This window comes from Sciurus carolinensis, chromosome X (assembly GCF_902686445.1).
Source record: "Sciurus carolinensis chromosome X, mSciCar1.2, whole genome shotgun sequence".
NCBI lineage: Eukaryota > Metazoa > Chordata > Mammalia > Rodentia > Sciuridae > Sciurus > Sciurus carolinensis.
Window position 1 is genome coordinate 67,526,873 of NC_062232.1, and position 11,592 is coordinate 67,538,464.

The window sequence follows — 11,592 nt, forward strand, 5'->3', positions numbered from 1 at the left end:
TTTGGAGGGGCAGGAAGCCATGCTGTTGCTTCAGTCTGTGAGATCAAACTTCAGTATAGTTGAATCTTAGCTATAAAGATTTTTATGGTTCAGATGTGAGGTATCCCCCAAACACTCACAAGTGAGACAATGCAAGAAGGTTTGGAGGAGAAATGATTGGGTTACAGCCTTAACCTAATCAGTGAATTAATCCCTGACAGGATTAACTGAGTGGTAAATGGAGGCAAGTGGAGTGTAGCTGAAGGAAATGGTTCATTGCTGGCCTGGTTATGGGGTATATATTCTGTATCTGAAGAGTGGAGTCTCTCTCTTCTTTCTAGTCATTATGTGAGCTACTTCCCTCTGCCACACTCTTACACCATGATGTTCTGCTTCACCTAGAACCCTGAGGAATGGAACTAGCCTTATATGGACTAAGACCTCTGAAACCATGAGCCCTCAAACTTTTCCTCCCCTAAAATTGTTCCACTCAGATCTTCTTGTGACATCAGTGAAAAAGATGACTAAAACAGAGATGCACCAAGTATCTCATCTGATCAGTGCAGGTGCCCAGATCCATGGAACCACTTGTGATAACAGCGAATGTGGTAGCAGCCCAACAGCAGTTGAATGCTCACTCTATGCACCAGGCTGAATGCCAATAAAGACTTCATGTGCATTTTTTCATTTCATTCTCAAAAATTCTCTGTGAGTTACCTACTATCTTAATTCTCTTTTCATTTATAAGGAAGAGAAGAGAAGTAACCTGCAAAAGGTCACAAAATTAACAATGTCAGACCAAGACTGAAAGACCAAAGACTTCTCATATTCTAAAGACTCTTAACCTCAACCTCTAGACTTGAATTCTGAGAACTCCCTGGATATACACTTTGAGAAAACTTTTCTTTCCTTGGCTGGTTAAACTCCAGAGTTTAATTTTGTTTCTTTGTTGATGTCCTGTGTTCCTGACTATTTAGAGTCCTCATGGTCTTGCATTGATCTTTGCACACTGGGAGATGTAGGTGCATCTTCCAACCTGGAAGAGGCTTCAGTAAGAGATTCTCTTCCAGAGATTATGGGTAGGATATCTCATAAGGTCCATGAGCAGGTTTACTTCTAAAATTGAGACCCTGTCTCAAAATAAAAAGTAAAAAGACTGGGGATGTGGCTCAGTGGTAAAGCCCCTGGGTTCGATCCACAGTACCAAAAAAATAATTAGTTGAAAAAAATATTTAGTTGGGTAATAACAAGAAAATTTAAATCAATTATATATTTGTTCAGTGAACAAGAGACCCTACCTCTAAAATGGGAAATTTTTTATTGATTCTTTTTAGTTATATATGATAATAGAATTCATTTTGATATAATTATACAAGCATGGACTATATCTTATTCTAATTAGGACCACTTCTTGTGAATATACATGCTGTGGTGTATTCATATATTATACTAGCCTTATTAAAAATTCATTCAAAATTCCTTTGAATTTCTATTTTGATTTTTCCTCTTACCCATGGATTATGTAGGAATGTATTCTTCAAAATACAATTAATGATAGATTTTCCACAAATCTTTTATTATTGATTTATAGCTTAATTTCATCATGATATGAAATTTTATTTTATATGATTGAATTATGTTAAATTTATTCAGAAATATCTTATGGTCTATGAACATTTATTCTGGTAAATGTTCTGTGTGCTAATTTGAGTGCTTATTTTGCTATTGTTTGGTGGAATGCTTGGGGAATAATGTCAATAAATTTAAACTGCTTGATAGTATTATTCACATCTACTGTATCTTTACTGATTTTCAGTCTTTTTACTCTATCAGTTCTTGACAGAGAGGTATTAAGATCTTCACTAAACCTGTACATTTGTCAATTACTTTTTGCAGCTACATCAGATTTTGCTTCATGCATTTTTAAGCTGATAATTAAGTTCAGGATCATTTAGGATGGTTCTCACTGGTTGGAGGAATGACCTCTTCATCATTAAAAAATAGCATTCTTTAACCCACATAATACTCTGAGATCTAATTTATCTGACATTAATATTGCTATTCTATTTTTCTTTTGAGTAATATTAGAGCACATAATTTTAAAACTCTTTGCTTGGGTTTATCTGTGTTTTTATATATGAAGTAATTTTCTTATGAAGAGCATAGGTTGGTAACATCAAAAAAGGGAAAATAACCCAAATGTCCCAACAGTTGAAGACTGGATGAAAAAAATGTGGCTTATTCATACAATGGAATATCAATTGGCAATAAGAGAAACGTACTCATTCTTGCCACAGTGTGGGTTTACCTTGAAAATACTGGTAAGCCAGTCATAATCAAGTGTCAAGAACAAGCAAGTTTACACAGACACATAGTAGACGGGATTGCCAGAGGCTGGGGAAAAAGTAGTGACTGATACTGGGCATTAAGTTTACTTTCTGAGTTGATGAAAATTTTCCAGAAACAAAGTACTAGCCAGCACTCTGTCAATATGCTAAATTAAAAAAAAAAAAATAGAAACACTGAATTGTACACTTAAAAAAAAGCATATGTTGGGTTGAATATGTGGCTCAGTGGTAGAGTACTTGCCTAGCATGCATGAGGCTCTGGGTTTGATCCTCAGCACTAAATAAAATAAAATAAAATAAAAGCACATGTTGGGTCTCAATTTTTTCTCCAGTTTGAAAATATCTTTCTTTAAATCTTTCCTTAAAACTTTTTTTTAAATTTAGGCATTTAGACATTTTAATTTAATGTGGTTATTGATAAGCTCTTATTTGAATAGAAAAATTTGCATATTGCTATTTTCTTTCTCTGCATCCTTTGTTTATTGCTTCCATTTTCTGACTTCTTTTGGATAATTGATTGGTTTATGTTATTCCACTTTATCTTTTCACTGGCATGTTATCTTTCTCCTTTTGTAGTGGTTGCTTTGGGGTTTTGTGTGTACAGTCACCACACTTTATGAGATACCTGCATTCCTATGTTTACATCAGCACAATTCACAATAGCCAAGTTAGGCATCAGTTCCAATCTAGTTTAACAGAGTCCTGGGATTTGGGGTTTCAGTTTTGACTTCTGCTTATAAAGATTTCTTTGGTCTTTTTTAGTCCCTTGCACATAAAACTTTCTCAGAGGGATCACAGGGAATAGTAGACATCATTTAAGCATTCCTGGCTGGGTCTTCTGGCTTAATACCATTTGTTACCTCCTTAGTCCATTTTTGCTAACAAAACTCAAATCTGAACTCATAAAATTGCCACCCCATTTCCAGCCAATTGGGGTGGTCCTTTATACCTCTAATCAAGCACAAAGTCATCGTTTATGATTCACCTATAGCTCCTAATTATTTCTTGCCCACTTGTTTCCATTCACATTATCACCACATAGTTCACTCCATAGTTACTCTTTATCAGGGTAATTAAAAGGAAATTCTGATTCATGCAATCTCTTGTGGTTATTCTCATCATTTTATGTTGCCTGGACATCCGTTTTGAATGCCAGTTTAACTTTTTCATACCAGAATCAGGGCCAGTTCCCTTGACAGAGTTTCGAATTCTATACCATACTCAAATGGCTCAAGCCCAAGGTCAGCAATTAGAAATTTAGAGGCATCCTTTCTGCCTAGTAGACAGTGTTCCCAGATACTTTCCTGGGGCTCCCTTTAAAGGACCATTCAGGCATTTTCCTATACCTTTTTTCATTATATATACTGCTAGTTGTCTTTTGCCTCTTTCTGTCTGTCTACTTGACCCTTCTTCCCTGCCTGGTATGAATCCTGACTCATTGTGCCCACGATCTGTAACAAATCTTTGACTTTATTTTCTACTGTGGTTAGTGTAAGGAACTTGGGCCTTCGATGTGAAGAACCAGGTTGATATTTCCCAAGATACTGGGGTAAACAAGAGGTCAAGCTTACAGCACTAGAGTGATGATGAGGGAAACATAAATGGGACACAAGTCAGACTAGAGCCATCAGGACATCCTGTGAGGGACCTCCTGATTTTGTGAGAGATAAATAATCATTAGACCATCCACCAGGTTAAAAACTATATTCTAGCAAAATAAAATTAAACCCCTATCTCTCACACTGTACAAAACTCAACTCAAAATGGATCAAGGACCTAGGAATTAGATCAGAAACCCTGCACCAAATAGAAGAAAATGTAGGCCCAAATCTTCATCATGTAAGCTTAGGACCAGACTTCCTTAACATGAATCCCAAAGCACAAGAAATAAAAGCAGGAATCAATAAATGGGATAGATTCAAACTGAAAAGCTTTTTCTCAGCAAAAGAAACAATCAATAGTGAGAAGAGAGAGCCTACAGAGTGAGAGACTATCTTTGCCACATGCACTTCAGATAGAACACTAATCTCCAGAATTTATAAAGAACACAAAAAACTTTACAACAAGAATACAAATAACCCAATCAATAAATAGACTAAGGAAATAAATAGACACTTCACAGACGATCTACAAGCAATTAAAAGATATATGAAACAAAGTTCAACATCTCTAGTAATAAGAGAAATGCAAATCAAAACTACCCTAAGATTTCATCTCACCCCAATTAGAACATCTTTTATAAAGAATACAAGCAACAATAAATGTTGGCAAGGATGTGGGGAAAAAAGTAAACTCATACATTGCTGGTGGGTTTCCAAATTGGTGCAACCACTCTGGAAAGCAGTATGAAGATTCTGTAGAAAACTTGGAATGGACCCACCATTTAACCTAACTATCCCACTCCTTATCCTATACCCAAGAGCTTAAAATCAGCATACTACAGTGAAGCAGCCATATCAATGTTTACAGCAGTTCAATTCACAATAGCTAGATTGTGGAACCAACCTAGATGCCCTTCCATAGATGAATGGATAAAGAAACTGTGGTACATATACACAATGGAATAGTATTCAGTCATAAAGAATAACATTGTGGCATTTCAGGTAAATGAATGGAGTTGGAGAATATCATGCTAAGTGAAATAAGCAAATCCCCAAAAAATCAAAGGTGGAATGACTTGACTTATCTGAAAATTGGATGATGATACATAATGGAGGTAAGAGGGGGTAAGGGAAGAATGGAAGAAGAATGGGTTGTGTACAGGGAAATGAGGGGTGGCAGTGGGGAGAAGGAAAGATAATAGAATGAGACATACCCCATTACACTATACACATAGCATGATTATACAAATTACGTGACTCTACTTCATGTACAGAAAAAAATGAAAGTAATACTCCATTGGTGTATAATGAATCAAAACTAAAAATAATAATACTAAAGTATACTGTGAAAGGCACACTGTAAATATCCATATCAGATCCCTTTCGTTTCCTGTTTCATTAGGGTTAGTAGCCATTCTGGAGGATTCTCAAGACATCTCAAGACATCTCGACATCTACCAATCATTTTTTCATATTGCATCAAGAGTTAAGTATTCTCCACAAAAGGCCTAAGCAGTGAGTTACAGAATCATCAATGAAATTTATATCAACTACTTAGCTGGATATACTAGACCATCATTTTATTAATATAAAAAGATAACTAAAGAACATCTACAAGTAACTCCTCATTCTCATTTGCTAGCACATCCCCTTTCACCCTGGCTTAATTCAATCTTATTAATGAGCATCTATACAGCAACCATAGCCCAAGTTACAGGTCTAGTCACACTGTTCATTGGAGTTCCAACTTCTATTTTCTCCACTTAAATTTTTCTGTAACACCTCAGACAATGTCCAAACACAAACACAGGTCAACTTTTTTGTTTTGTACTGGGAATTGAACCAGTGATGATTTACCCTGAGCTACATCCCAATCCCTTTTACTTTTTATTTTGAGACACATCCTCGCTAAGTTGCTGAGGGCCTCTGTAAGTTTTCTAGGCTGCTCTTGAACTTTTGAACCTCCAGCCTCAGCCTCCAGAATCACTAGGACTACAGGCACAAGGTTCCATACCCAACTCCAACGAGATTTTTTTCCCAGCAATTTAGATGTTAGAGAATTGTACCACTGTGTCCAGAGATACAACCAAAAGCCTACAAGCCATTCTTTCACCCCTCCATCTTCCCTCTCCAATCCCCAGATCAAATTTAATTTCTAATGCTCTCATTTTTACCTGTGACCAACTGAGTTTGCTTGAGACTGGGGTGTTAAAAACAAAACAATCCTAGGCAAACAGAATGAAAGATTACCCTCTGCCTTTTTGACAATTTTGCTTCATCTCAACCCCTTGTCCTCTGTTCAGTTCCCCTCAAATCTCCGATCACACTGTTCTAAAAGATCTCCCAACTGGTCTTGGTAAATCCACTTCTGCTTCCTTTCAATTCATTCTACACACTGAAGGCAACATAATCTTCCAACACTGTCAGATCATGTCCCTCTCCTACTTAAAATATTACTTTTCACTGTTTGGAACAAGGATCAAAATCCTTAACAAATCTTTAAAAAGCCCCATACACTCTGGCCCTAGGCTGCCCACTTCACACTCATCCCTTCCCCACTCTTACCCTCTGATCTCAACCCATCACGCTAACATTCTTCCATCCTTCCTGCTTCCAGGCCTTCCCCATAGGGCCCTCTCTGCTTAAAACAACCTTCCTCTTGGTCCTTTAATGTGCCTTTTATGAAGCAATTGTAGCTCAACTCCAAATCCACCCTTCTCTGTGCTTCTGGGACTGGGGCTTGGCAAGGTTCATTAACATTCTGCTAGTGTACTTCTTAGTTCCTCTTCAGATGCTGTTAGACTCAGGAAAGGTGGGTGAGTGAGGAAGAGACTTGATGCCTTCTGTTTATTGCTACTCCAGTCTCCATTGCTCCCCTGAACTCTCACAGCAGCAGCTGGAAACAGTTTCCAGCTTCTTACCTTTTGGCTTTCAGCACCAGTCTCTCAATGCTCCTCCCTAAAATAAGAGTCTGTATCTGAGTTCCTACAGTACCAGAACCATCCAGGCATCTCTTCACCTGAGACCTCAGTTATAGGTCCATCGGATCCTCTTGCAAAACTTCTAGTTCTGAAAATCCCAATTTAGTAGCTGTTTCCTCAGCCTGGTGATGCCTGCTTCCTACAGTCCCTGTACCTCCATTGACGTATTGTCCTTTTATTGCTCCTCAGTGTTCCAAAATATGTTCAACCAATTTCCTAATTTAAATTCTCTATGTCAAAATGCCAGTGTAGCTCCTTTTTATGTTTTTCTAATTGGATCCTGAACCATATATCTGGTTACTACCTAGTGATTCTTCATATCTCAACTTAATAAGTTAATAGGAATATTAGTGCTAGTAACAATTTATATTTAGCAATATTTGTACCTAAATCCACAAAGCAGGGTGTCAGAGAACCTGAGTCTAATACTAGTGTGTTTTGTCTGATTGGAGGCAAAATTAGTCCATAGGGTTACAAGATATCTGTGAGTTACAAGTGGCATCTTACAATATAGCTTAGCTGCATGTGCTATTGCTAGCGATAGAGGGTGAGGAGAGCTAACCCTGGCCTTAATGCTAATGTTAGTATTAACAGAGTTGACCAGTCCAAATAACCAGCAGCATGATTCCCATTGTCCCAATCTAGTTCTTATGGTATATCTCCCTGTAAGCTTCATTCAGCACTGGATTTTCTGATTTACTTGGTGAGTAACAGGTAAATAATAGGACCAGAGTAATATAACTATAATCCAATTCAAACCAAATACAATGTATGTGTATTTGACATTGGAAAGGGTAGAACATTTGCAGACATAGGAGAAAAGAAAAGCAGTTAAAAGAATAGAGGTTAAAGTCAGAGGTCATCAGTGGCTAAGAGCAACAGAAGCTCTGACTCTTTCCTGGGTATTGCTCAAACCATACTGACCATTTGGGAATGATGAACTATATTTGGGTTTTGGAGAGTTGGTCCTGGTTTATTCTACAGTGCCTTTTAAAAAGCAAAAAATGTAAGTGGTCAGTGAGGTTATCTTTCTCTCCCCATAAAGGTGAGCCATTTGTCTGGTTTTTGTTGGGTGAAAAGGAATGAAGGCTAACAATGTTTCATGTGAAGTTCTTGTCCAAGTCAAGGTGAAACCATTAGGCTCTGGATTTTCTATAAAGAAGAAAAGAAAGATGGAAGTACCAAGTGGATGTTCCTATGTCCATCTAAACAGGTAAATGCATTCTATTATTCATGGAAATGTGCACCTGCAGTGGTCGCAGAGTCTCTTTATGCAGTCTCCTAGTTTGTGATGTATTTAAATATGGGGCAGCTTTGCCATAGGGGTTTGAGTATATGATTGGGAGTACTTTGTCCAAGGTAGGGCAGGGACATTGTCATCCCAGTTCTCTCAGTAGACCCTATTTCTTTCAATCTCTCCCATTGGTTCTTTTTAGTTATACATAAGGATTTGTTTTGATATAATTGTAAAAGCATGGAATATAATTTGCTCTAATTCAGCCCCTAGTACTTCCTCTTTCCCTTCCCCATCCCCTCCTGTTTCCTTCCCTCTCCTCTACTGATCTTTCTGCAATATTTTTCCTTTTAATTAGTGTATTGTGGATGTATATGATGGGGAGATTCTGTTACATAAATGTTCGTCCCCCTGATATATATCCAAAGTAATTAAAATTAGCCTACTAAAGGGATATAGCCACATCAATGTTCATAACAGCATAACTCACAATAACCACACTAATGAATCAACATAGGTGCCCTTCAACAGATGAATAAATAAAGGTAATATGGTATATACTCACAATGGATTATTACTTGGCCAAGAAGAAGAATGAAATTTTGACATTTGCTGGCAAATGAATGGAACTGGAGACTATCATGCTAAGTGAAATAAGCCAGACCCAAAATCTGAAGGTTGAATGTTTTCTCTTTTACCCAAAAACTAATCCAAAAGAAGAAGAATAAGACAGAGAGGAGAAAACAGGGGCGGTCCATCAAAACAGAAGAAATATCTGTGGAGTATACTAAGGCGATTAAGGTGGGAGGAAGGAGGGATAAAACAAGGGAAGAAGAGTTGAACAAATATGACCTAAAATTATATATATATAATACCACAGTAATATATGCCACAGTAGTCTCAATTTCAAAGACCCAATATTATATTCTCTGACCTAACAGCTGGAGAATGATATGGTAGGTAGAAGACAGGTAATGTTGCTTTGTACTGCTGGCAAGGCCCATTGCTGTGTCTGTTTTGGGATTCCTTCTGTGATTGTATAATATGTGGAAGGAACTTTAGAGAGTGTAAGAGTGTTTAATTAAACATTCTATAACATTAACATGTCATGGTGCTTTACACAGGTAGGCCAGGAAGTGACCATTAAAGATATCTACCATTGTTAAGCATATTTAACAGTCCTTGCCACTTCAGGAAGAGTCCCAATAAAGTCTGCAATAATTAATTTTATGTGTCCATTTGACTGATCAAGGTGCCAGATAGGTACCTTGTCAAGTATTATTCTCAAAGTTCCTATGAGAGTGCTTGCAAATAAAATTAATATTTAAACCATAAATCAATATTCAAATTAATATGCTAATCTTTGGGTAACAAAAATGTCTTCCATAGTGTGGGTGGGTCTCATTTCATCAATTAAAGGTCTGAGTAGAAGAAAAGACTAACATTCTCTGAGCAAAAGGATGGCCTTCAGAGTTGGATCATAACATGAGTTTTTCCCAGGTCTCCAGCTTGTCAGTCTGACAAAGTCTGAATTGAACTTGCAACTTCCATATCTACTGTGTAAGCCAATTCCTTAATTCTCTCTCTCTCTCTCTCTCTCTCTCTCTCTCTCTCTCTCTCAATCTCTCTCAAGTGTGTGTGTGTGTGTGTGTGTGTGTGTGTGTGTACACATATAATGTATAATGAATGCATATTTATTGGCACACAATAATGGAGTCTGGAAAGTCCATGACTATCCCATGGTGGAAGGGTAAAGAAAGGGAAGATCTAATGCAAAAGGGGCTCAAATTTGTCCTTTTGAGACAGAATAAGAAAGGCCTGATTTACCAACCAAATTTTCCACTTCTAATGATATCACCCATGTGATGCTGTTTCTGCTGGATTGTGAGATGCTGGACTTCATAGGTCATGGAGACTTCCATCAAGATTTCAAAGGAAGACCTGCCAGGCCAAAATACAGCAGGGTCAGAGTCCCTGAGGGCTCCCCTTGGAGGGCAATGTGTGGAGAAGTGAAAAGTAAGCCAGTGCTGCTGTAGAGGCCCCTGATTAAGAGATGCCAGTACTATGGAATGTCTGCTGGGGAAAGTGGCAGGGATTAAGTAGAGACAAGCCAAAAGAAAGGTCAAGTGAGCTGCAACCAGCAAAGCCAACAGGGACAGAGCTACACAAGCCCTTTTGAAAGAATATCACAATGCCAGGTGCCCCAGAGGCTTGATGTGGAGCTAGAAAACCTGTTCGCCCAGCTGGATTTCAGTCTTGCTTTAATTCCATTTCTTCTTTTTATGCCCCTATTTATCCCTTTTGAAATGGAAATGTTTATTCTTTGCCTTTCTGTGCTTTTATATATCAAATATGTGTAACTTGCTATTGACTTTGTTTTGTTTTGTTTGTTTGTTTTATATTTTCTTCCATGGTGAGAGTTTGTCTTGAGTCTCAGAGGAGACTTTGGACTTGGACTTTTGGATAAACCTGGAACTGTTGAAACTATGGAGAATCTTAGAAATGGATTAGATATATTCTTCATTATAAGATGCGAATGAACTTTCAGGGGTCAGAGGTGGATTGTAACAGTTTAGATAACCCAAAATGTCATATGTGAAACAATGTAAGAAAGTTTAGAGATGAAATAATTGATGAGAGTCTTGACCTAATCAATGGATTAATCTGCTTATAGGGATTAACTGGGTGGTAAATGTAACTGTGTATTGTGGCTGAAGGAGGTGGATCATTGGGGGTATGATTTTGGGTTAAATATTTTTTTCCTGGTGAGAGGAGTGCGAGCTGATATCCTCTGTTACACCCTTCAATCTTGGTTTTCTGCCTCACCTTGGGCCCAGAGCAATGAAGTCAGCTGTCTATGGAGTGAGACCTCTGAAACTATAAGTGCCAAATAAACTTTTCCTCCTCTAAAATTGTTCTTGTTAGGTCTTTTGGTCATGGTGCCAAAGAAGCTGACTAAAACAAATGCCATCAAGATTTGTAGCTTTTTATATCTTCTGGAACTTCAATTCCAGTCACACCTGAGACCACTCGAACCACACCTAAGATGGTTGAGGACAATTGTGCCTTAATGACGAGGTGGTATGAGCAGACACTTCAGGTGGCACAGGACAGTGAATGCTGAAATCCCCTGAAGACCTCTCTGGAAAACTTGCTTTCAATGTACTAATTGCCTCAAAATCTCTGAAATGCTTTGGGGGTCCTTCTCCCATTGTCTTAATAAGGAGTCTCTGACTGCATTCTAACTTTGCTAATCTCCTTGAGCAAATGGTTGCTTGGTTGTGCCCTTGGTTTGCTTCCTAAACATTCCTTTACATCCTTTACATGTCTATGCTGCAAATTTGTCAAATCTTTCCATTCTGCCCATTAAATTATGTATTGTCTTTGAATCATTTCTTTCCTCTTGAATTTTACTATGTGCCTTTAAGAAAAACCATACGACTGGGTAT